The sequence below is a fragment of the Pseudophryne corroboree genome, chromosome 2 (genome assembly GCF_028390025.1).
Source record: "Pseudophryne corroboree isolate aPseCor3 chromosome 2, aPseCor3.hap2, whole genome shotgun sequence".
NCBI lineage: Eukaryota > Metazoa > Chordata > Amphibia > Anura > Myobatrachidae > Pseudophryne > Pseudophryne corroboree.
Window position 1 is genome coordinate 48,011,602 of NC_086445.1, and position 25,524 is coordinate 48,037,125.

At 45.3% G+C, this 25,524-nt stretch overlaps 2 protein-coding genes across 4 annotated transcripts in view; one reads left to right on the plus strand and one right to left on the minus strand.

Annotated features, from left to right (window-relative positions):
• The window catches only part of LOC134990033 (proline-, glutamic acid- and leucine-rich protein 1-like), a 161,835-nt gene that overhangs the window by 124,357 nt on the left and 11,954 nt on the right, over nt 1-25,524 (minus strand). The gene's annotated exons all lie outside the window — the stretch shown is intronic.
• LOC134997212 (ornithine decarboxylase-like) overlaps nt 1-25,524 on the plus strand; it is a 222,578-nt gene that overhangs the window by 1,659 nt on the left and 195,395 nt on the right. For 2 of the 3 annotated variants that reach the window (XM_063951257.1, XM_063951259.1), the window contains exon 1: nt 776-1,222. The exons of the other annotated variant lie outside the window; for it this stretch is intronic. The gene's annotated coding sequence lies outside the window, so the exon portion shown is untranslated. Of the gene's footprint in view, nt 1-775; nt 1,223-25,524 lie in introns of those variants that run through there. 3 annotated transcript variants of the gene reach the window in all.

A 25,524-nucleotide genomic window follows, 5' to 3' on the forward strand; every position in this document is an offset into this window, starting at 1 on the left:
TCAGTTAGAGGTTCCACTTGTTCTCGCCCCGTCTCGGTTTACGCCTTATCTCCAACTAAGACCGGGGGGCATTAGAGTTGGGCAAACCTAATCCGCCCTTCAAACGCGGCTGCCATGGGCCCAAGCAAACATAGTCTCGCAGGCGTAGACTGACCACGTGGGTAAGACAACGGAGTCAGGGTTCCATAGGGGATGCTGCTGAACATCATGCCAACTACAGCATCACGTTCCTGTGCTTGAGGCTTATCCACTCAGCCTCTTGAGTTCCAAGTACATTGAACGTAACAGGTGGGGTACCTTGGCGAGCAGTTTGCAGGCTTCTGTGCATTGGCCAATTCACTAACTAAACCCCCATCATTTATTAATTGATGTGGTGAGGATAAGTGAGCTAGCTATGGTGAGTGCTGAATTTTCTGTTTGTATTTATTTAAGAATGTGGTCATGGGCTATATGCACCCCACCCTATAAGTGATAAGTGTAGTCATGTACCCCGGTTCTGGGGTGGTGAGTGCTGTAGTCTTATCTGTGTGTGTGTGTGTGTGTGTGTGTGTATATATATATATATATATATATATATATATATATATATTGCGGAGTATATAAGTAGAGGTACTTTGCCACCTTTAAGCTACACACAGGGTCCTGGGGGTAGATGGGAAATGTGGATGGAACAGGTTCCCATCCATTTGGCCCAGACCAGGTCTTATAGGCTTCTTAGCCCAAGAAGCTGCTTCATCAGCCAGCACCTGGCTGCTGGGTTTAAAGCAGAGTCTCTCCCATGAGTCAGGGCTCCTGAAGGCAGTTAGTGTCAAAGTGATAGGCATGCTAGGGACAGTGGGTTCCGGAAGACTGGGGCACTAGTGTCAGGATGCCAGGACCTGAAGGGTACCTTATTTAGTAAGAGGGAGTGAGGCAGGGCCTAACCTCCCTGGTTGTTTATACTAAAGACAGTGATCTTTGTTTTATGTGTATCTCTGTATTTGAGCAACCTGAATAAAGGGTATTTGTTTTTGCACAAGCCTGGAGTCGGTCGCTGGTGGAATTTTTGTAGCAAAGCACATTCTAGCAAGACTCCTGTTACAAATGGCGCCTGAACAGGGACTCTTCTGCTAGTCGTGTCACACATGGCAGAGGACCCAACAGCCGCAAGGTAGTGACACACATAGCAGCTAACTCCAGACCAAGCTGAACTCGTGGGCATCAGTACCAGACCAAGGGTGTTGTGAGTATTGGTTAAAACCAACCCCACGGGGTAAAAATAATTATATGTTTTGTTTAAATTGAATGTGTTTGATTTTGATGCAAAGGTTTGCATTGGCAGCAAAGAGGTTAAACAGTTTGCCTGGACTGTTCTGTTTTTCCTGCTTTGCACCATTCATTGAAAGTAGCTGTGTTGATTTTCTCTAAGGGGTTGCAAGCATCTGATAATTTAGGACTGAATTTCTTTTCCAAGCTTATTTTTACCTGTGCCTGTAAAATCTAGTAGAGGGAGTCTGGTGTCCCTGTTAATTAGCTCATTAAGACCAATCAAGCAAAGTTGAAATCTTTTATAAATGTGGTTCTATTTAAATAGAGAGATTTTGTGGTACTATGGGGTATATTTACAAAAAATCGTAATTTTCAGAATGAGGTTAAAGTTCAAACACGAATGACATCGAATGTGTAAAATTGCAACTTTTTGATTTTATTACAACTAATTTACTATGCTGTCGTATTCTGCATTTTTGTGTTTTCCGATGTCGATGTCATTCGTTTTTTTTGGCAGTGTTTTACGGGAGTGAATAGTAAAACACTGCCGACATTAACACAATGAATCTCGGCCGGATCTGTGAGATCTGTGCAGGGCTTCATTGTGCACCTTTCGTAAAAATAAAAAAATTGTTAAAAATCTGAAAAAAAATGCGTGGGGTCCCCCCTCCTAAGCAAAACCAGCCTCGGGCTCTTTGAGCCGGTCCTGGTTGACAAAATATGGGGAAAAAATTGACAGGGGTTCCCCCATATTTCATCAACCAGCACCGGACTCTGTGCCTGGTCCTGGTGCAAAAAATACGGGGGACAAAAAGCGTAGGGGTCCCCCGTGTTTTTTGAACCAGCACCGGGCTCCACTAGCCAGGTACATAATGCCACAGCCGGGGGACACTTTTATTGTGGTCCCGGCGGCCCTGGCATTACATACCCAACTAGTCACCCCTGGCCGGGGTACCCTGGAGGAGTGGGAACCCCTTAAATCAAGGGGTCCCCCCTCCAGCCACCCAAGGGCCAGGGGTGAAGCCTGAGGCTGTCCTCCCCATCCAAGGGTGGCAGATGGGGGGCTGATAGCCTTGTGTAAAAAATCAGAATATTGTTTTTAGTAGCAGTACTACAAATCCCAGCAAGCCTCCCCTGCAAGCTGGTACTTGGAGAACCACAAGTACCAGCATGCGGTGGAAAACCGGGCCCGCTGGTACCTGTAGTACTACTACTAAAAAAAATACCCAACAAAAAACAGGACACACACACACACCGTGACAGTATAAGTTTATTACATACATGCACACCTCCATACATACATACTTACCTATGTTCACACGAGGCTCGGTCCTCTTCTCCATGTAGAATCCTCAGGGCACCTGTGATAAAAATTATACTCACATAATCCAGTGTAGCTTCTGTTCTTTGTATAATCCACGTACTTGGCAAAAAAAACAAACCGGAAACCCGACCACGCACTGAAAGGGATCCCATGTTTACACATGGGACCCCTTTCCCCGACTGCCAGGACCCCCCCTGACTCCTGTCAAAGAGGTTCCCTTCAGCCAATCAGGGAGCGCCACGTCGTGGCACTCTCCTGATTGGCGTTACTTTCGGTCAACCGCTGACCGCAAAGTTCCCATCATTGAATACAATGGAGCGCATAGGCGCTACATTGTATCTCTACCGTGTGCAGCCTCACTGACACTACAGGAGCACACAGCCAATCAGGAGAGTGCCACGACGTGGCGCTCCCTGATTGGCTGAAGGGACCCTCTTTGACAGGAGTCAGGGGGGGTCCTGGCAGTCGGGGAAAGGGGTCCCATGTGTAAACATGGGACCCCTTTCAGTGCGTGGTCGGGTTTCCGGTTTGTTTTTTTGCCAAGTATAATTTTTATCACAGGTGCCCTGAGGATTCTACATGGAGAAGAGGATCGAGCCTCGTGTGAACATAGGTAAGTATGTATGTATGGAGGTGTGCATGTATGTAATAAACTTTTACTGTCACGGTGTGTGTCCTGTTTTTTGTTTGGTATTTTTTTAGTAGTAGTATTACAGGTACCAGCGGGCCCGGTTTTCCACCGCATGCTGGTAATTGTGGTTCTCCAAGTACCAGCTTGCGGGGGAGGCTTGCTGGGATTTGTAGTACTGCTACTAAAAACAATATTCTGATTTTTTTACACAGGGCTATCAGCCCCCCATCCGCCGCCCTTGGATGGGGGGGACAGCCTCGGGCTTCACCCCTGGCCCTTGGGTGGCTAGAGGGGGGGACCCCTTGATTTAAGGGGTTCCCACTCATCCAGGGTACCCCGGCCAGGGGTGACTAGTTGGGTATGTAATGCCAGGGCCGCCGGGACCACAATAAAAGTGTCTCCCGGCTGTGGCATTATGTACCTGGCTAGTGGAGCCCGGTGCTGGTTCAAAAAATATGGGGGACCCCTACGCTTTTTGTACCCTGTATTTTCTGCACCGGGACCAGGCGCAGAGCCCGGTGCTGGTTGATGAAATATGGGGGAACCCCTGTCAATTTTTTCCCCATATTTTGTCAACCAGGACCGGCTGAAAGAGCCCGAGGCTGGTTTTGCTTAGGAGGGGGGACCCCACGCATTTTTTTTAATAAATTTAACACTTTCCCACCCCTTACCACTGATAAACATGTACGGATCTCACGGATCCGTGCATGCCTATCAGAACAAGGTAAAAAAAGCAGGTCTATTTTAAAAATGCTTTTTTTTTACGATTTGTATTTATTCACGGCAGTGTTTGGCTATTGCCGGCAGTGTTTGTGGAATACAAATTTTAGTAAATTACCGAGTTCTATCAAATAACAGGCGTATTTGACCGATGGTGTATTCATTCGTATTTTTTTTCTTTGACTTCAAAAAAAATAAGAATGCCCTCATCACTGCCGAGATTTGTGTTTAGTAAATTCCCGAGATGACACTTTGAAGAAAAAACAACAAATCGGTCAAAATCGGTAGCTTAGTAAATATACCCCTCTGTGTCCCAGCAATCCCTGAGTTCTAGTTTTAAGAGCCTGAAGGGAGAAGTTGTTTATTTGCATTACCAGTGTAAGGGTGTGTACACACGGTGAGATCCCTGCTATGTTCGATTTTGACTATGCGATTTCCTTTGAACTCCCCCAGAGCCCAGATAGCACAGATAGGACAGATTTTGACTATCTGTGCTTGAGATTTTGTCTATGTACGATTTTGACTAAGTGCCAATTTTGACTATACTTTATACTAGATAGTACACTAGATAGTCAAGATTGACTTGCCTGCACAGTCTATCTAGCCTTACGATACCGACCCCACGGGAGCGCGCATCGGGATCGAATCTGTATCGCAAGCTGCCTAGCGCCATGAGATATGCACTAACTTTTCATAAGATTTTGACTATATAGTCAAAATCTTACAGATTTATCTCACCGTGTGTACACACCCTTAGGTATTTGGGACACTATGTACATACTACCTTTCAGTGCTTTGCTAAAAGCTTAATCTGTGCTAAAAAAATAAGTAAAAAAGAAAAGGAATTTTTATTTTCCCTTTCACTTACAGTTTTCAAAGGTAACAGGGTGAAGAGAGATTTTCAGATATACAGCATATACTGAAGTGTTTCTTCAAATGGGTAACAAAAAGAGAATTCATGCTAAAAAAAACAAAAGGGGTGACAGCTCTAACACCTCAGGTCAGTAACTTATGTGACCCTATTAAAGCTCCACAGTTGGAGAGTGAAGTGGAGATCTTATTGGGGAGTAATCCAGATCTTGGGGAAGAGTTTAGCATGGAACCTTTTTTTTGGTGTCACATAAGTGACCTTGAAAGGAATGTCCAATTAAAGGACCACAAGCTAGAAGAGTTTAAAGAAAAATTTGATTTTCTTCAAGAGCAGGTGAACACCTTAACGCAAAAGCTGGAGGAGAAAGAATCTCTTTTGTCTGACTCTCTGACCAAATTGGGAAGGAGTAGAGAAGAGATTGCAAAGCTCTCAGGCCAGGTGTCAGGGTTGCAGAAAACCTTGGCAAAGGCTAAACCCAGATCTGAAAACTTTGTAGTACATAGCCAAGGACGATTAGTGGAAATCTGCTGTGACCAGACACGATATGGGAGTCTGATGCTGGCCAATAAGGCTCGGTTGCAAGACTTGGTCGGAGCTTCAGGAGGAGATTTCTAAACTAAAACCATTGGCTATACCTAGCTTCAGTTCAGAGACAGGTGTAGCTACACCAATTGCTGAAGATGTTGTGCTGAATGTTGGGTCAGAGATATTATCAGCCGAAATGGAAATGCCATCTTCAGGGGAAATGACGCCAACGGTGGTGCAGGCTGCGGAAGAATGGTACCATACTGTAGTGGAACACAGCTATACTGGATTCCCTGTTCCAGCCAGAAGGAAAAGGAAAGTTGAGCCAGAGCTGCTAGTGCCTAAGGCCCGGAAGGCTCCCTGCTATGCCACTAGTAAGGACATCTGCCTGGAAAGTGGAAATGAGGGCCCTTCCTCAGAGGTAGAGCAATTACAGGCACTAATGTCCATTCAGTTGGTATTGCCGTTCCAGAGCATGGAGGACCTGCAAGAGCCCATCGTAGAACTGGAAATCTTATTTGAGCCGGAGGTTGCTTCTGTTGAGGTCTTGGAAATCCAGGATCCTTCTCCTGTTGACGCGATGTACGTTCAGAAGTTAATCCCTGATGGGACATCACAGGTTCAGAAGCCCCTGGTTCTGGACATCCAGTGCACATGTGAAACTTTCTCTGACTAATCACAGACAAAGACCGTACTTTTGGAGGTGTCTCGCCCATGTGAGCTAGTCATGGCTAAGCTAGTGGCAATACAGGAGTCTACTTCTGAAGTCATCCGGGAACCTGCTTCTGAAGGAGTTCCACTCATGTACTGTATGCGGACGATAAGGTGCAAGATGTTGATCTTGAGGTTGTTGCGTCCCTGCATGATCCACCACGAGAGGCTCAAAATCCAATTGCTGAACTGGGATAGTTCATAAAGGACACACTAAGTAAAGAGCAAGAGCCTGTCTCAGAGGAATCAGTGCAGAGTCCCATTTCTGAGGTTGCTCTACCCAGGGAGAGTTCTCTATATGGGACACGAAAGCTTGAAAATTTGAGGGGAGAGTTCCAGAAGCTGGCCCTAAGTAACAGCCAGCTAAAAGAAACAGTGAAGACTACAGAGTCTAAACTAAACTACGGAGTCGAACAAGAGACCTGGACAAGAGAATCAAAATGGGTTTTGTGCCTGTCCTAGAACAGCAGGAAACAGTGACTAGGGTCAAAGATGGGAGATCGGAGGATGAAGCAGTCACGTTAATGAAGAAAATGTTACCAAAGCTGGAAAGACTGAAGGAAGCACGAAAAGTTCAACAAATGAAAGGACTTTCTGAGACTTGGAACCAGTGCCTCACTCTGAGGGAAAAGGTGGGGGCAAAATTGGACCATGACCTCAGAACAATTAAAGTCAGGGCAGAGACTAGGTGTTACCGGTGCCAAGAGCTTGACCATAAAAGGTGGAATTGTCCATGTAGGCCAAAACCAGTGATGGCCGGGGTGACTACTAGGCCCTCCCATGCACAATAAGACTCTCCACTAGTCTCCAAACCTTTAAACGTTCCCTGAAAACTCATCTCTTCAGACAAGCCTACCAAATTCCTGACCCACACACATAACCTTCAATGCTTCCCTATCCAGTTACATCCCCTCTGCACAGTCCCCATAACCTCATATTTTGTCTTCCAACATTGCTGAGTGATCTTATCATACAACCCACTAGGAACCTAGCAATCTGGGGAACCATTATGTAACAGGTTGCATCTATCCTTATGTATCAATGCCTATTTCCCTATAGATTGTAAGCTTGCGAGCAGGGCCTTCCTACCTCTGTCTGTCTTTGCCCAGTTTTGTTCTATAACTGTTGTTCTAATTGTAAAGCGCAACAGAATATGCTGCGCTATATAAGAAACTGCTAATAAAATAAATAAGAGTGAACTTAAAAACCTTCCCCAGTCCAGAGTTGGTTAATGTCAGGTGTCACAAACACCCAGAAAAGAATGAAGCGACTTCCTCAGTAGCCAGTAAATGCGAGCCCGATAAGGGAAACATCCCTAAAGGTGGAAAGGTGAAGAGAAGGGGAAGTTTAGTGGGAAACAGGAAGTTGTCCATTAAAACGACCACTTCGGCCACTATGCCAAAGTGGAGGGAAAGAGAAGGTGGCACAGTGGAGTCGGTGCCACCAACCTTTAATGGAAATAGATTCCAAGGCCAGTTAAATGGGCCTCGGATGTGTACTTGGGAGAGGAACTTGGGATCCAGGTGTATGAGCCCAAGTTATGTCCCAAAGTCAGCCCAGAATAATTGACAAATGTGAAACCTTGCCAATGTCACATGCCGCTTTTCTGAGCCAGGAAAAGCTGAGGGAAAGGGTATGTGGCAGGAGAGGTACTTTGCCACCTGTAAGTTACACACAGGGTCCTGGGGGTAGATGGGAAGTGTGGATGGAACAGGTTCCCATCCATTTGGCCCAGACCAGGTCTTATAGGTTTCTTAGCCTAAGAAGCTGCTTCATCAGCCAGCACCTGGCTTCTAGGTTTAAAGCAGAGTCTCTCCCATGAGTCAGGGCTCCTGAAGGCAATTAATGTCCAGGTGATAGGCCTGCTAGGGACAGTGGGATCTGGAAGACTGGGGCACTAGTGTCAGGATGCCGGGACCTGAAGGGTTCCTTAATTTAGTAAGAGGGAGTGAGGCAGGGCCTAACCTCCCTGGCTGTTTATACTAAAGACCGTGATCTTTGTTTTATGTGTATCTTTGTATTTGAGCAACCTGAATAAAAGGTATTTGTTTTTGCACAAGCCTGGAGTCGGACGCTGGTGAATTTTTTGTAGCAGAGCACATTCTAGCAAGACTCCTGTTACAAATATATATATATATATATTAGTGATGAGCGGGTTCGGTTTCTCGGAAACCGAGCCCCCCCGAACTTCAGCCTTTTAACACGGGTCCGAGCCATGCTCGGATTCTCCCGTGTGGCTCGGGTAAACCGAGCGCGCCCGAACGTCATCATCCCGCTGTCGGATTCTCGCGAGACTCGGATTCTATATAAGCAGCCGCGCGTTGCCGCCATTTTCACACGTGCATTGAGATTGATAGGGAGAGGACGTGGCTGGCGTCCTCTCCGTTATAGTAGAAAAGACACAGAGTGACTTAGTTATAATTGTGGGGAGGATTGGGGACGGGGAGCAGCTGTTAGGGAGTACAGTGCAGGGTTTTGATTATAATAGTAGTGACCACCAGTTTAATCCGTTGGTTCTCTGCCTGAAAAAAACGCTCCACCATATCTGTGCTCAGTGTGCTGCACTGCTGCATGATATATCTGTGCTGAGTGCACTGCTCACACTGCCTAATTGTGGGGACTGGGGAGCAGTTATAGCAGGAGTACAGTGCACAGTTTTGCTGACAGTGACCACCAGTCCAGTATACGTTTGTCTGCCTGAAAAACACTCCTGTGGTGGCTTTTTTTTTCTTCATACTAGTTTAGCAGTCTGCTGACAGTGTCCACCAGGTCCGTTATTATTATACAGTATATATATATATATAGCAGTACGGTAGGCCACGGCTGTACCTACCTCTCTGTCGTCGGTGCACTCGTCGTCCATAAGTAATATAATAATACTATACTATCCATCCATCTACATTGTATACCTGTGGTGGCTTTTTTTTTCTTCATACTAGTTTAGCAGTCTGCTGACAGTGTCCACCAGGTCCGTTATTATTATACAGTATATATATATATATATATATATATATATATATATATATATATAGCAGTACGGTAGGCCACGGCTGTACCTACCTCTGTGTCGTCAGTGCACTCGTCGTCCATAAGTAATATAATAATACTATACTATCCATCCATCTACATTGTATACCTGTGGTGGCTTTTTTTTCCTTCATACTAGTTTAGCAGTCTGCTGACCGTGTCCACCAGGTCCGTTATTATTATACATTATATATATATATAGCAGTACGGTAGGCCACGGCTGTACCTACCTCTGTGTCGTCAGTGCACTCGTCGTCCATAAGTAATATAATACTATACTATCCATCCATCTACATTGTATACCTGTGGTGGCTTTTTTTTTCTTCATACTAGTTTAGCAGTCTGCTGACAGTGTCCACCAGGTCCGTTATTATTATACAGTATATTATATATATATATATATATAAATAGCAGTACGGTAGGCCACGGCTGTACCTACCTCTGTGTCGTCAGTGCACTCGTTGTCCATAAGTAATATAATACTATACTATCCATCCATCTACATTGTACACCTGTGGTGGCTTTTTTTTTCTTCATACTAGTTTAGCAGTCTGCTGACAGTGTCCACCAGGTCCGTTATTATTATACAGTATATATATATATATATATATATATATATATATATATATATATATAGCAGTACGGTAGGCCACGGCTGTACCTACCTCTGTGTCGTCAGTGCACTCGTCGTCCATAAGTAATATAATAATACTATACTATCCATCCATCTACATTGTATACCTGTGGTGGCTTTTTTTTTTCTTCATACTAGTTTAGCAGTCTGCTGACAGTGTCCACCAGGTCCGTTATTATTATACAGTATATTATATATATATATTTATAGCAGTACGGTAGGCCACGGCTGTACCTACCTCTGTGTCGTCAGTGCACTCGTCGTCCATAAGTAATATAATAATACTATACTATCCATCCATCTACATTGTATACCTGTGGTGGCTTTTTTTTTTCTTCATACTAGTTTAGCAGTCTGCTGACAGTGTCCACCAGGTCCGTTATTATTATACAGTATATTATATATATATATATATATATATATATATATATATATATATATATAGCAGTACGGTAGGCCACGGCTGTACCTACCTCTGTGTCGTCAGTGCACTCGTCGTCCGTAAGTAATATAATAATACTATACTATCCATCCATCTACTTTGTATACCTGTGGTGGCTTTTTTTTTCTTCATACTAGTTTAGCAGTCTGCTGACAGTGTCCACCAGGTCCGTTAATATTATACAGTATATTATATATAGCAGTACGGTAGGCCACGGCTGTACCTACCTCTGTGTCGTCAGTGCACTCGTCGTCCATAAGTAATATAATACTATACTATCCATCCATCTACATTGTATACCTGTGGTGGCTTTTTTTTTCTTCATACTAGTTTAGCAGTCTGCTGACAGTGTCCACCAGGTCCGTTATTATTATACAGTATATTATATATATATATATATATATATATATATATAGCAGTACGGTAGGCCACGGCTGTACCTACCTCTGTGTCGTCAGTGCACTCGTCGTCCATAAGTAATATAATACTATACTATCCATCCATCTACATTGTACACCTGTGGTGGCTTTTTTTTTCTTCATACTAGTTTAGCAGTCTGCTGACAGTGTCCACCAGGTCCGTTATTATTATACAGTATATTATATATATATATATATATATATATATATATATATATAAATAGCAGTACGGTAGGCCACGGCTGTACCTACCTCTGTGTCGTCAGTGCACTCGTTGTCCATAAGTAATATAATACTATACTATCCATCCATCTACATTGTACACCTGTGGTGGCTTTTTTTTTCTTCATACTAGTTTAGCAGTCTGCTGACAGTGTCCACCAGGTCCGTTATTATTATACAGTATATTATATATATATATTTATAGCAGTACGGTAGGCCACGGCTGTACCTACCTCTGTGTCGTCAGTGCACTCGTCGTCCATAAGTAATATAATAATACTATACTATCCATCCATCTACATTGTATACCTGTGGTGGCTTTTTTTTTTCTTCATACTAGTTTAGCAGTCTGCTGACAGTGTCCACCAGGTCCGTTATTATTATACAGTATAATATATATATATATATATATATATATATATATAGCAGTACGGTAGGCCACGGCTGTACCTACCTCTGTGTCGTCAGTGCACTCGTCGTCCGTAAGTAATATAATAATACTATACTATCCATCCATCTACTTTGTATACCTGTGGTGGCTTTTTTTTTCTTCATACTAGTTTAGCAGTCTGCTGACAGTGTCCACCAGGTCCGTTATTATTATACAGTATATTATATATAGCAGTACGGTAGGCCACGGCTGTACCTACCTCTGTGTCGTCAGTGCACTCGTCGTCCATAAGTAATATAATACTATACTATCCATCCATCTACATTGTATACCTGTGGTGGCTTTTTTTTTCTTCATACTAGTTTAGCAGTCTGCTGACAGTGTCCACCAGGTCCGTTATTATTATACAGTATATTATATATATATATATATATATATATATATAGCAGTACGGTAGGCCACGGCTGTACCTACCTCTGTGTCGTCAGTGCACTCGTCGTCCATAAGTAATATAATACTATACTATCCATCCATCTACATTGTATACCTGTGGTGGCTTTTTTTTTCTTCATACTAGTTTAGCAGTCTGCTGACAGTGTCCACCAGGTCCGTTATTATTATACAGTATATTATATATATATATATATAGCAGTACGGTAGGCCACGGCTGTACCTACCTCTGTGTCGTCACTCGTCCTCCATAAGTAATATAATACTATACTATCCATCCATCTACATTGTATACCTGTGGTGGCTTTTAGTTGTGCGCATTAAAATATGGAGAACTAAAATGTGGAGGTTAAAAAAGTAGGGAAAGATCAAGATCCACTTCCACCTCGTGCTGAAGCTGCTGCCACTAGTCATGGCCGAGACGATGAAATGCCATCAACGTCGTCTGCCAAGGCCGATGCCCAATGTCATAGTACAGAGCATGTAAAATCCAAAACACAAAAGATCAGTAAAAAAATGACCCAAAAATCAAAATTAAAAGCGTCTGAGGAGAAGCGTAAACTTGCCAATATGCCATTTACGACGCGGAGTGGCAAGGAACGGCTGAGGCCCTGGCCTATGTTCATGGCTAGTGGTTCAGCTTCACATGAGGATGGAAGCACTCAGCCTCTCGCTAGAAAAATGAAAAGACTTACGCTGGCAAAAGCACAGCAAAGAACTGTGCGTTCTTCGAAATTACAAATCCCCAAGGAGAGTCCAATTGTGTCGGTTGCGATGCCTGACCTTCCCAACACTGGACGGGAAGAGCTTGCGCCTTCCACAATTTGCACGCCCCCTGCAAGTGCTGGAAGGAGCACCCGCAGTCCAGTTCCTGATAGTCAAATTGAAGATGTCAGTGTTGAAGTACACCAGGATGAGGAGGATATGGGTGTTGCTGGCGCTGGGGAGGAAATTGACAAGGAGGATTCTGATGGTGAGGTGGTTTGTTTAAGTCAGGCACCCGGGGAGACACCTGTTGTCCGTGGGAGGAATATGGCCATTGACATGCCTGGTCAAAATACAAAAAAAATCAGCTCTTCGGTGTGGAATTATTTCAACACAAATGTGGACAACAGGTGTCAAGCCGTGTGTTGCCTTTGTCAAGCTGTAATAAGTAGGGGTAAGGACGTTTACCACCTCGGAACATCCTCCCTTATACGTCACATGCAGCGCATTCATCATAAGTCAGTGACAAGTTCAAAAACTTTGGGCGACAGCGGAAGCAGTCCACTGACCAGTAAATCCCTTCCTCTTGTAACCAAGCTCACGCAAACCACACCACCAACTCCCTCAGTGTCAATTTCCTCCTTACCCAGGAAAGCCAATAGTCCTGCAGGCCATGTCACTGGCAAGTCTGACGAGTCCTCTCCTGCCTGGGATTCCTCCGATGCATCCTTGAGTGTAACGCCTAGTGCTGCTGGCGCTGCTGTTGTTGCTGCTGGGAGTCGATGGTCATCCCAGAGGGGAAGTCGGAAGACCACTTTTACTACTTCCACCAAGCAATTGACTGTCCAACAGTCCTTTGCGAGGAAGATGAAATATCACAGCAGTCATCCTGCTGCAAAGCGGATAACTGAAGCCTTGGCAGCCTGGGCGGTGAGAAACGTGGTTCCGGTATCCATCGTTACTTCAGAGCCAACTATAGACTTGATTGAGGTACTGTGTCCCCGGTACCAAATACCATCTAGGTTCCATTTCTCTAGGCAGGCGATACCGAAAATGTACACAGACCTCAGAAAAAGAGTCACCAGTGTCCTAAAAAATGCAGTTGTACCCAATGTCCACTTAACCACGGACATGTGGACAAGTGGAGCAGGGCAGACTCAGGACTACATGACTGTGACAGCCCACTGGGTAGATGTATTGCCTCCCGCTGCAAGAACAGCAGCGGCGGCACCAGTAGCAGCATCTCGCAAACGCCAACTCGTTCCTAGGCAGGCTACGCTTTGTATCACCGCTTTCCAGAATACGCACACAGCTGAAAACCTCTTACGGCAACTGAGGAAGATCATCGCAGAATGGCTTACCCCAATTGGACTCTCCTGGGGATTTGTGGCATCGGACAACGCCAGCAATATTGTGCGTGCATTACATCTGGGCAAATTCCAGCACGTCCCATGTTTTGCACATACCTTGAATTTGGTGGTGCAAAATTATTTAAAAAACGACAGGGGCGTGCAAGAGATGCTGTCGGTGGCCAGAAGAATTGCGGGCCACTTTCGGCGTACAGGCACCGCGTACAGAAGACTAGAGCACCACCAAAAACACCTGAACCTGCCCTGCCATCATCTGAAGCAAGAGGTGGTAACGAGGTGGAATTCAACCCTCTATATGCTTCAGAGGATGGAGGAGCAGCAAAAGGCCATTCAAGCCTATACATCTGCCCACGATATAGGCAAAGGAGGTGGAATGCACCTGTCTCAAGCGCAGTGGAGAATGATTTCAACGTTGTGCAAGGTTCTGCAACCTTTTGAACTTGCCACACGTGAAGTCAGTTCAGACACTGCCAGCCTGAGTCAGGTCATTCCCTTCATCAGGCTTTTGCAGAAGAAGCTGGAGACATTGAAGGAGGAGCTAAAACAGAGCGATTCCGCTAGGCATGTGGGACTTGTGGATGGAGCCCTTCATTCGCTTAACCAGGATTCACGGGTGGTCAATCTGTTGAAATCAGAGCACTACATTTTGGCCACCGTGCTCGATCCTAGATTTAAAACCTACGTTGTATCTCTCTTTCCGGCAGACACAAGTCTGCAGGGGTTCAAAGACCTGCTGGTGAGAAAATTGTCAAGTCAAGCGAACGTGACCCGTCAACAGCTCCTCCTTCACATTCTTCCTCAACTGGGGGTGCGAGGAAAAGGCTAAGAATTCCGAGCCCACCCGCTGGCGGTGATGCAGGGCAGTCTGGAGCGAGTGCTGACATCTGGTCCGGACTGAAGGACCTGCCAACGCTTACTGACATGTCGTCTACTGTCACTGCATATGATTCTGTCACCATTGAAAGAATGGTGGAGGATTATATGAGTGACCGCATCCAAGTAGGCACGTCAGACAGTCCGTACGTATAATGGCAGGAAAAAGAGGCAATTTGGATGCCCTTGCAGAAACTGGCTTTATTCTACCTAAGTTGCCCTCCCTCCAGTGTGTACTCCGAAAGAGTGTTTAGTGCAGCCGCTCACCTTGTCAGCAATCGGCGTACGAGGTTACTTCCCGAAAATGTGGAGAAGATGATGTTCATTGAAATGAATTATAATCAATTCCTCCGTGGAGACATTCACCAGCAGCAATTGCCTCCAGAAAGTGCACGGGGACCTGAGATGGTGGATTCCAGTGGGGACGAATTAATAATCTGTGAGGAGGGGGCTGTACACAGTGAAAGGGGTGATGAATCGGACGATGATGATGAGGTGGACATCTTGCCTCTGTAGAGCCAGTTTGTGCAAGGAGAGATTGATTGCTTCTTTTTTGGTGGGGGCCCAAACCAACCAGTCATTTCAGTCACAGTCGTGTGGCAGACCCTGTCGCTGAAATGATGGGTTCGTTAAAGTGTGCATGTCCTGTTTATACAACATAAGGGTGGGTGGGAGGGCCCAAGGACAATTCCATCTAGCACCTCTTTTTTCTTTCATTTTTCTTTGCGTCATGTGCTGTTTGGGGAGTATTTTTTTGAAGGGCCATCCTGCGTGACACTGCAGTGCCACTCCTAGATGGGCCAGGTGTTTGTGTCGGCCACTTGGGTCGCTTATCTTAGTCACACAGCTACCTCATTGCGCATCTTTTTTTCTTTGCGTCATGTGCTGTTTGGGGAGTATTTTTTTGAAGGGCCATCCTGCGTGACACTGCAGTGCCACTACTAGATGGGCCAGGTGTTTGTGTCGGCCACTTGGGTCGCTTATCTTAGTCATCCAGCGACCTTGGTGCAAATTTTAGGACTAAAAATAATATTGTGAGGTGTGAGGTGTTGAGAATAGACTGGAAATGAGTGTAAATTATGATTTAAGCTGTTTTTTAGGGTTTTTTGAAAAAAAACACCCGAATCCAAAACACACCCGATTCCGACAAAAAAAATTTGGTGAGGTTTTGCCAAAACGCGTTCGAACCCAAAACACGGCCGCGGAACCGAACCCAAAACCAAAACACAAAACCCGAAAAATTTCCGGTGCACATCACATATATATATATATATATAAAATCAGGGATGTGCAGTGAACTAAATGGCTCAGGAGGCACTGGCTAGCACCAGAGACAGATTTACACACAATATATAGCCAAAGGGTACATGTGGGCATTATACACAGGTGCAGCAGTATATACATGTGGGCATTATACACAGGTGCAGCAGTATATACATGTGGGCATTATACACAGGTGCAGCAGTATAAATTCCTAGAAATTTTGTGCATTTTGATCAGAGATGTACAGAAAAGATAGTCAGAGGAGGCACTGCCTCACCTGCCATAGACTTTTTATTCCAGAGTTTTGGCTATAAAAATGATTTGAATAACACAAAGATATTTCAAACATATTCTTTGTATTTTTAATATACTTTATACAGTAAGAACTGTGGCACAAACGTTAGTATGCCAGGAAAGGCTCTGCCTCACCCGCCTCACCACCCTGCACGTCACTGATATATGTATGAATGCCCTATTTGCATATACAGAAGGTTACGGAAGAGCGAATTCCATGCAAAATTGAGTGTTGCCTGTAATTGTCTGCAATTGGCAAGGTCTGTGGAATTTATTAGAACTAGAACAATGGTCAGTTAATTCTGCTGTGTGGTGCTGGGTGACTGGGACCAGAGCCGGCCTTAGGCATAGGCAAACTAGGCAAATGCCTAGGGCATTTGGTATGCTTAGGGGCACCAGCAGCTTCTGCTGATTAAAAAGATATGCGGCATGCCTATATTCTGTGTGTGACTGCATCTGTATCTGCATACGAAATGCTACGTTGCAGTGTAGTCCTGGAAATCACTGTAATGTAGCATTTCCTAAGCAGATACAGCCGCAGTCGCACACAGAATATAGGCATGCCGCATATCATTTTAATCAACAGAAGCTTCTTGTGCATCCTAGCCACATAGCAATGCAAATAATATGATGCATTTTCATAAACAAAAGGCGCCCGACGTTAGCAGAGCTGACAGCTGACTCATGCCAGGCATCTCCTGCAGAACTAGCAGCGGTGCTAGGGGGCACCAGCCAAAATCTTGCCTAGGGCATCATATTGGTTAGGGCCGGCTCTGACTGGGACTAGGGGCAACTAAAGGCTGATTTTGTGTAACAGTTATTTTCTCTGCTGGAGATCATTTACAAAAATGGTTGAGGCTTAGTGCGTATCAGCTGTATTAGTGCATAGTCACCTCACCTTGCACAAATGTGCCTAAATTGCTGCCAAAGCACAGTACATATAGATTATTGAACAAGGTGATGTTTGCAAAGAAGCAAAAGTATGAAGCAGTGTACGCAATAGTCACATCGGTGCCCCTTGCTTCAAGGTTTCACTTTTGTGGAGCGAGATTACGGAAACAAGTTAAAGGGCTGGAACGAGAGCGTACTTGTGGGACATATTCTTGCTGTGTGTAGAGTTCTACTTTGTTTCACCTTAACAGTGAGCGCAGTAGGAGAGTTGGGCACTCCAATCCAACAAAATGGGGCATGTCCAACTAAGCGCAGTAATCTTTGTTTTCAGCTGCGCACATAATTTCCGCAACCATGGGGTATTTGGTATTCAAGACTTCTAGCCGTGGTAAGTTCTACAGAAATGAACACTGCTTTTTTTCTCTCAGCTATAGAGAAGGTGCAAATTTAGGAAAAAAAATATCTTATGGTATAAATTAGAGATGAGCGCCTGAAATTTTTCGGGTTTTGTGTTTTGGTTTTGGGTTCGGTTCCGCGGCCGTGTTTTGGGTTCGAACGCGTTTTGGCAAAACCTCACCGAATTTTTTTTGTCGGATTCGGGTGTGTTTTGGATTCGGGTGTTTTTTTCCAAAAACACTAAAAAACAGCTTAAATCATAGAATTTGGGGGTCATTTTGATCCCAAAGTATTATTAACCTCAAAAACCATAATTTACACTCATTTTCAGTCTATTCTGAATACCTCACACCTCACAATATTATTTTTAGTCCTAAAATTTGCACCGAGGTCGCTGTGTGAGTAAGATAAGCGACCCTAGTGGCCGACACAAACACCGGGCCCATCTAGGATGGCACTGCAGTGTCACGCAGGATGTCCCTTCCAAAAAACCCTCCCCAAACAGCACATGACGCAAAGAAAAAAAGAGGCGCAATGAGGTAGCTGTGTGAGTAAGATTAGCGACCCTAGTGGCTGACACAAACACCGGGCCCATCTAGGAGTGGCACTGCAGTGTCACGCAGGATGGCCCTTCCAAAAAACCCTCCCCAAACAGCACATGACGCAAAGAAAAAAAGAGGCGCAATGAGGTAGCTGACTGTGTGAGTAAGATTAGCGACCCTAGTGGCCGACACAAACACCGGGCCCATCTAGGAGTGGCACTGCAGTGTCACGCAGGATGTCCCTTCCAAAAAACCCTCCCCAAACAGCACATGACGCAAAGAAAAAAAGAGGCCCTAATATATAGACTGGTTGATAAAGAGATAGTATACTCGTAACTAGTATGTATGTATGTATAAAGAAAGAAAAAAAAACCACGGTTAGGTCACTGGTATATACAATTATGGACGGGCTGCCGAGTGCCGACACAGAGGTAGCCACAGCCGTGAACTACCGCACTGTACTGTGTCTGCTGCTAATATATAGACTGGTTGATAAAGAGATAGTATACTCGTAACTAGTATGTATGTATAAAGAAAGAAAAAAAAACCACGGTTAGGTCACTGGTATATACAATTATGGACGGGCTGCCGAGTGCCGACACAGAGGTAGCCACAGCCGTGAACTACCGCACTGTACTGTGTCTGCTGCTAATATATAGACTGGTTGATAAAGAGATAGTATACTCGTAACTAGTATGTATGTATAAAGAAAGAAAAAAAAACAACGGTTAGGTGGTATATACAATTATGGACGGGCTGCCGAGTGCCGACACAGAGGTAGCCACAGCCGTGAACTACCGCACTGTACTGTGTCTGCTGCTAATATATAGACTGGTTGATAAAGAGATAGTATACTCGTAACTAGTATGTATGTATAAAGAAAGAAAAAAAAACCACGGTTAGGTCACTGGTATATACAATTATGGACGGGCTGCCGAGTGCCGACACAGAGGTAGCCACAGCCGTGAACTACCGCACTGTACTGTGTCTGCTGCTAATATATAGACTGGTTGATAAAGAGATAGTATACTCGTAACTAGTATGTATGTATAAAGAAAGAAAAAAAAACCACGGTTAGGTCACTGGTATATACAATTATGGACGGGCTGCCGAGTGCCGACACAGAGGTAGCCACAGCCGTGAACTACCGCACTGTACTGTGTCTGCTGCTAATATATAGACTGGTTGATAAAGAGATAGTATACTCGTAACTAGTATGTATGTATAAAGAAAGAAAAAAAAACCACGGTTAGGTCACTGGTATATACAATTATGGACGGGCTGCCGAGTGCCGACACAGAGGTAGCCACAGCCGTGAACTACGGCACTGTACTGTGTCTGCTGCTAATATAGACTGGTTGATAAAGAGATAGTATACTACTAATATTATATACTGGTGGTCAGGTCACTGGTCACTAGTCACACTGGCAGTGGCACTCCTGCAGCAAAAGTGTGCACTGTTTAATTTTAATATAATATTATGTACTCCTGGCTCCTGCTATAACCTATAACTGGCACTGCAGTAGTGCTCCCCAGTCTCCCCCACAATTATAAGCTGTGTGAGCTGAGCAGTCAGACAGATATATAATATATATAGATGATGCAGCACACTGGCCTGAGCCTGAGCAGTGCACACAGATATGGTATGTGACTGACTGAGTCACTGTGTGTATCGCTTTTTTCAGGCAGAGAACGGATATATTAAATAAACTGCACTGTGTGTCTGGTGGTCACTCACTATATAATATATTATGTACTCCTGGCTCCTGCTATAACCTATAACTGGCACTGCAGTAGTGCTCCCCAGTCTCCCCCACAATTATAAGCTGTGTGAGCTGAGCAGTCAGACAGATATATATAATATTATATATAGATAATAGATGATGCAGCACACTGGCCTGAGCCTGAGCAGTGCACACAGATATGGTATGTGACTGAGTCACTGTGTGCTGTGTATCGCTTTTTTCAGGCAGAGAACGGATTATAAATAAAAGTGGTGGTCAGTCACTGGTCACTATCAGCAAAACTCTGCACTGTACACTACTGAGTACTCCTAATGCTCCCCAAAATTAGTAAATCAAGTGTCACTGTCTAAACGGAGAGGACGCCAGCCACGTCCTCTCCCTATCAATCTCAATGCACGTGTGAAAATGGCGGCGACGCGCGGCTCCTTATATAGAATCCGAGTCTCGCGATAGAATCCGAGCCTCGCGAGAATCCGACAGCGTCATGATGACGTTCGGGCGCGCTCGGGTTAACCGAGCAAGGCGGGAAGATCCGAGTCGCTCGGACCCGTAAAAAAAAACATGAAGTTCTGGCGGGTTCGGATTCAGAGAAACCGAACCCGCTCATCTCTAGTAAAAATGTTGGTACGTGATGCAGAATAATGAGTTAAAAGATGTGGGACGGGTATTATTTATTTATTAACTGTTTCTTATATAGCGCAGCATAATCCGTTGCGCTTTACAATTAGAACAACAGTAATAGAACAAAACTGGGTAAAAACAGACAGACATAGAGGTAGGAGGGCCCTGCTCGTATATGGGGGTGCTTTGTTGATGAGACAGGTATGTAGGGATGCTGTATGGATGGAACAGGTATGTTAAACATTGCAGATGGGAGTGACAGATTTATTTATTTTTAAGAAAAACAGGGGCCTCAAATTACCCAAAGTTAACTTAAAAAAAAAAATATATATATATATATATATATATATATTCTGAAAATGTAAGAAATATTTATTTTAATGGCAAAAGAAGAAAACTTTTTAATTATTTTACATTTAAAAAAATGTGCATTTCAACATTTTTAAAGTGTAAAATATATATTTTTTGTGACAATATTTAACATCTATACTGTTGCCCAATATCCTTTTTCTTTCTTTCTTATGTTTTGGGTTGATAAAGGCCGATTTCCACTTTTTGTTTTTACAATTCCTACAGATTTTTGGCTGAAAAATGTTCACACCCTATTTTTTTAACTGGGGTATCATGGGAATTGGGAGCGTGCAGATGCCAATGAACGACAGCCCAAATGTCAGGAGACAGGAGAGTCACCAAAATGTGTATAGGGGCTTTTAGTATACTGGAAAAAGTAGAAGCATTGTTTAGGGATGCGCAGAGCCCTTTGTTAAGCCTTGATAAAGGGCTCTTTGAATTCCAAAACATTAAGGGCCAAATGTAATAGAATGAGAGTTTCAGAAAATGAGAGATTTGGTAAGGGTTTTCAGTTTTTTATGTTAAAGTGGCAATCATTTACACTGCAAAACAAGGTTGATTTTGCAGTGTAAATGATTGCCACTTTAACAAAAACTGCAAAACCTTACCAAATCTCTCACTTTCTGAAACTCTCACTCTGTTACATTTGGCCCTATGCCTCTATAAACACCAGCGCCGTAACTAGGTGTGTGCTGAAGGGGCATTGCCCACAGCGCACACCTAGTTAGAGCGCATATTCCCCCTGGCTGCGCTCCCACTGCCCGCCCATGAGGAGGCTGTCTGAAAGGGGTGGTCTTCAGTATGCCGACTGACGGGATCCCGGCGCACAGTATACCGGCGCCGGGATCCCGACAGCCGGCATACCGACACTCATTCTCCCTCGTGGGGGTCCACGACCCCCCTGGAGGGAGAATAAAATAGTGTAGCGCGCCACCGTGCCCGTAGCGTGGCGAGCGCAGCGAGCCCGCAAGGGGCTCATTTGCGCTCGCCACACTGTCGGTAAGCCGGCGGTCGGGCTCCCGGCGCCGGTATGCTGGTCGCTGGGAGCCCGACCGCCGGCATATCGTAGTGAACCCGTCTGAAAGGGCCCCCTGCCACCCGCCACAGATCGGATCTCTATTACCGATCTGTGGTGCGGCAATGTGCTCCCCACTGACAGCCGATACAGCCGCCGGTCCTGCGCTCCGCCTACCCCTGCCTAATAGGAACCCGCCCGCACGTGATGTGAAGACGCCAGGCTGTGTGCGCCCTCCTCCTTTACCGCGTCTTGACGTCTCCTCCCCTGCTCCAGCTTTTTTTCATGAAGCTCTCTCCCGAACCTGCGGTGCGCTCTCCCCTCCTGTTCCAAGGCTCTCCACATGTGCGCTCTCTCCTGTAGCCGCCTCCTGTCAGTCCTAGGATGCCTGCCAGGTAATTGTTATATGTGATGGACTGGGGGGGGAGAGTTTGATTTTGAGCCACGTATGTGCCGGATAAAATATGTTTGGAAGTATATACACATGATAAGTTACATTGTAACTTATCATGTGTATATACTTGCAAACATATTTTAAGTGTTATGTCCCTGTATCTCCCCCTCAGCACCCATAACCTCCCTGTAACTCCCCCTGAGTGCCGCTTTCCTCACCCTCCCTGTTACTCCCCCCTCAGCGTCCCAGCCCTTACCCTCCCTGTATCTGCACCTTCAGCATCCCTGCCCTCATCAAAAAGGGGGACGCTGTCTTCCGTAATGTGTAAAAAGGGGACGCTCTCTGCCGTAATGTGTAAAAGGGGACGCTGTTTCCGTAATGTGTAAAAGGGGACGCTGTCTGCCGTAATGTGTAAAAAGGGGATGCTGTCTGCCTTAATGTGTAAAAAGAGGACGCTGTCTGCCGTAATGTATAAAAAAGGGAACGCTGTCTGCCGTAATGTGTAAAAAGGGGACGCTGTCTGCCGTAATGTGTAAAAAGGGGACGCTGTCTGCCGTAATGTGTAAAAAGAGGACGCTGTCTGCCGTAATGTATAAAAAAGGGGACGCTGTCTGCCGTAATGTGTAAAAAGGGGACGCTGTCTGCCGTAATGTGAAATAGCAGCTCTACCTGGTATAGTGGCGCTACTGTGAGGTGTAATTTGAATAATGGAGACTACTGTGCACCATTATATGAATTGGTATTATTTTGTGGCCACACCCCTTTCCCGTGAAGCCACTCCCCTACATTTTTTGCGCGCGCCTACGGCGCGCACTGCCGCCAGTTTGCGTTAATGGGGGGCGCCAATGCCGTTTCTTGCACACAGCGCTAAAATGTCTAGTTACGGCACTGATAAACACTATGGTGACTTTCCTGACATTTGAGGTGCCGTGCATTTCTCAGCTTTATGTGGTGTCCTTGTCTGAATGTTACCCTTTGTACCTCAGAGGAGATTGCATTTAACTGCACTGAAATTGCAAGCACTAATATAAGATCTATAAACACACCTCTCAACACCCTATAGGCTACTGTACTGTACATTCAATTGACCAATGTAAATAATCACAAGCGGGAAGGAAACATGGATTTTAAAGGGGCCCTGCTCCCTCAGCGGGTGGTATTCATGTGACCGGCGGTCGGGAGACCGACAGTCACATTACCTCTTCCACCATCCCGAGCCCTCACTATCCCGATGGTCGGCATGCCGACCAACAGGGACTATTTCCACTCGTGGGTGTCCACGACACCCATAGAGTAGTAATAGAACCCATGGCGACCACAGGTCGCCACCGAGCCCGCAGCGTGGCAAGCGCAGCGATCCCGCAAGGGGCATGCTGCACTCGCCCCTCCCCACCGGGTTCCCGGCGTCGGTATGCTGCCGGGATCCCGGCGTCGGTAAGCTGACCTGCGGTCTCCTGACCACCGGTCAGCCATACTACACCCCCCTCAGCACACTGTGATGCCTTATGCTCACCTATTCCTGCAGAGTCTTTTACAGATGTGCACCACCAGTGGCGACTTCAAAGGTGGGGCTGCAGCGCAGTCCAAAATTCAAATAGGGGAGCCACATCAACCGCCACCCCAAACACTGCCAAACATTGCCTGCCGGGACTCATTGGCAGTTAGTGTGGCTCCCTTATTTGAATTTTGTACTGTGCTCCAGCCCTACCTATGGAGACACCACTGTGCACCACCATAATTGGAACAGGGCTTTCTGTAACAGACCACGTGTGTCCTGATGGAACAGGAACCAATTAATTCAGTTTCTATCCATATGGACCACATCTGCCCATATCTGCTTAGTTTCTAGTAGTGATGAGCGGGTTCGGTTCCTCGGAATCCGTACCCGCCCGAACTTCACATTTTTTTGCACGGTTCTGAGCAACTCGGATCCTCCCGCCTTGCTCGGTTAACCCGAGCGCGCACGAACGTCATCATCCCGCGGTCGGATTCTCGCGAGATTCGTATTCTATATAAGAAGCCGCGCGTCACCGCCATTTTTCACTCGTGCATTGGAGATGATCGTGAGAGGACGTGGCTGGCGTCCTCTCAGTTTCTATGTTCAGGGGGCTGCAAATATCTGTGCTCAGTGTGCTGCAAATATCTGTGCTCAGTGTGCTGCAAATATCTGTGCTCAGTGTGCTGCAAGCGCAAATATCTACATTCTCTGCCTGAAAAACGCTCCATATCTGTGCTCAGTGTGCTGCAAATATCTGTGCTCAGTGTGCTAATTGCTTTATTGTGGGGACTGGGGACCAGCAGTATTATATAGTAGGAGGACAGTGCAGAGTTTGGCTGACCAGTGGCCACCAGTATTATACGTTCTCTGCCTGAAAACTGCTCAATATCTGTGCTGCATTGTAGTATATAGTAGGAGGACAGTGCAGAATTTTGCTGACCGCCAGCATAACTAATATATATAGCAGTACGGTACAGTAGTCCACTGCTCTACCCATGTGTCGTCAAGTATACTATCCATCCATACCTGTGGTGCATTTCAGTTTTGCACAGTTTGCTGATCACCAGTATATAATATATAGCAGTACGGTACAGTAGGCCACTGCTCTCCCTACCTCTGTGTCGTCAAGTATACTATCCATCCATACCTGTGGTGCATTTCAGTTTTGCACAGTTTGCTGACCACCAGTATATAATATATAGCAGTACGGTACAGTAGGCCACTGCTCTACCTACCTCTGTGTCGCCAAGTATACTATCCATCCATACCTGTGGTGCATTTCAGTTTTGCACAGTTTGCTGACCACCAGTATATAATATATAGCAGTATGGTACAGTAGGCCACTGCTCTACCTACCTCTGTGTCGTCAAGTATACTATCCATCCATACCTGTGGTGCATTTCAGTTTTGCACAGTTTGCTGACCACCAGTATATAATATATAGCAGTACGGTACAGAAGGCAACTGCTCTACCTACCTCTGTGTCGTCAAGTATACTATCCATCCATACCTGTGGTGCATTTAAGATTTTGTGCGCAGTATATATTAGAGATGAGCGCCGGAAATTTTTCGGGTTTTGTGTTTTGGTTTTGGGTTCGGTTCCGCGGCCGTGTTTTGGGTTCGACCGCGTTTTGGCAAAACCTCACCGAATTTTTTTGTCGGATTCGGGTGTGTTTTGGATTCGGGTGTTTTTTTCAAAAAACCCTAAAAAACAGCTTAAATCATAGAATTTGGGGGTCATTTTGATCCCAAAGTATTATTCACCTCAAAAACCATAATTTACACTCATTTTCAGTCTATTCTGAATACCTCACACCTCAAAATATTATTTTTAGTCCTAAAATTTGCACCGAGGTCGCTGTGTGAGTAAGATAAGCGACCCTAGTGGCCGACACAAACACCGGGCCCATCTAGGAGTGGCACTGCAGTGTCACGCAGGATGTCCCTTCCA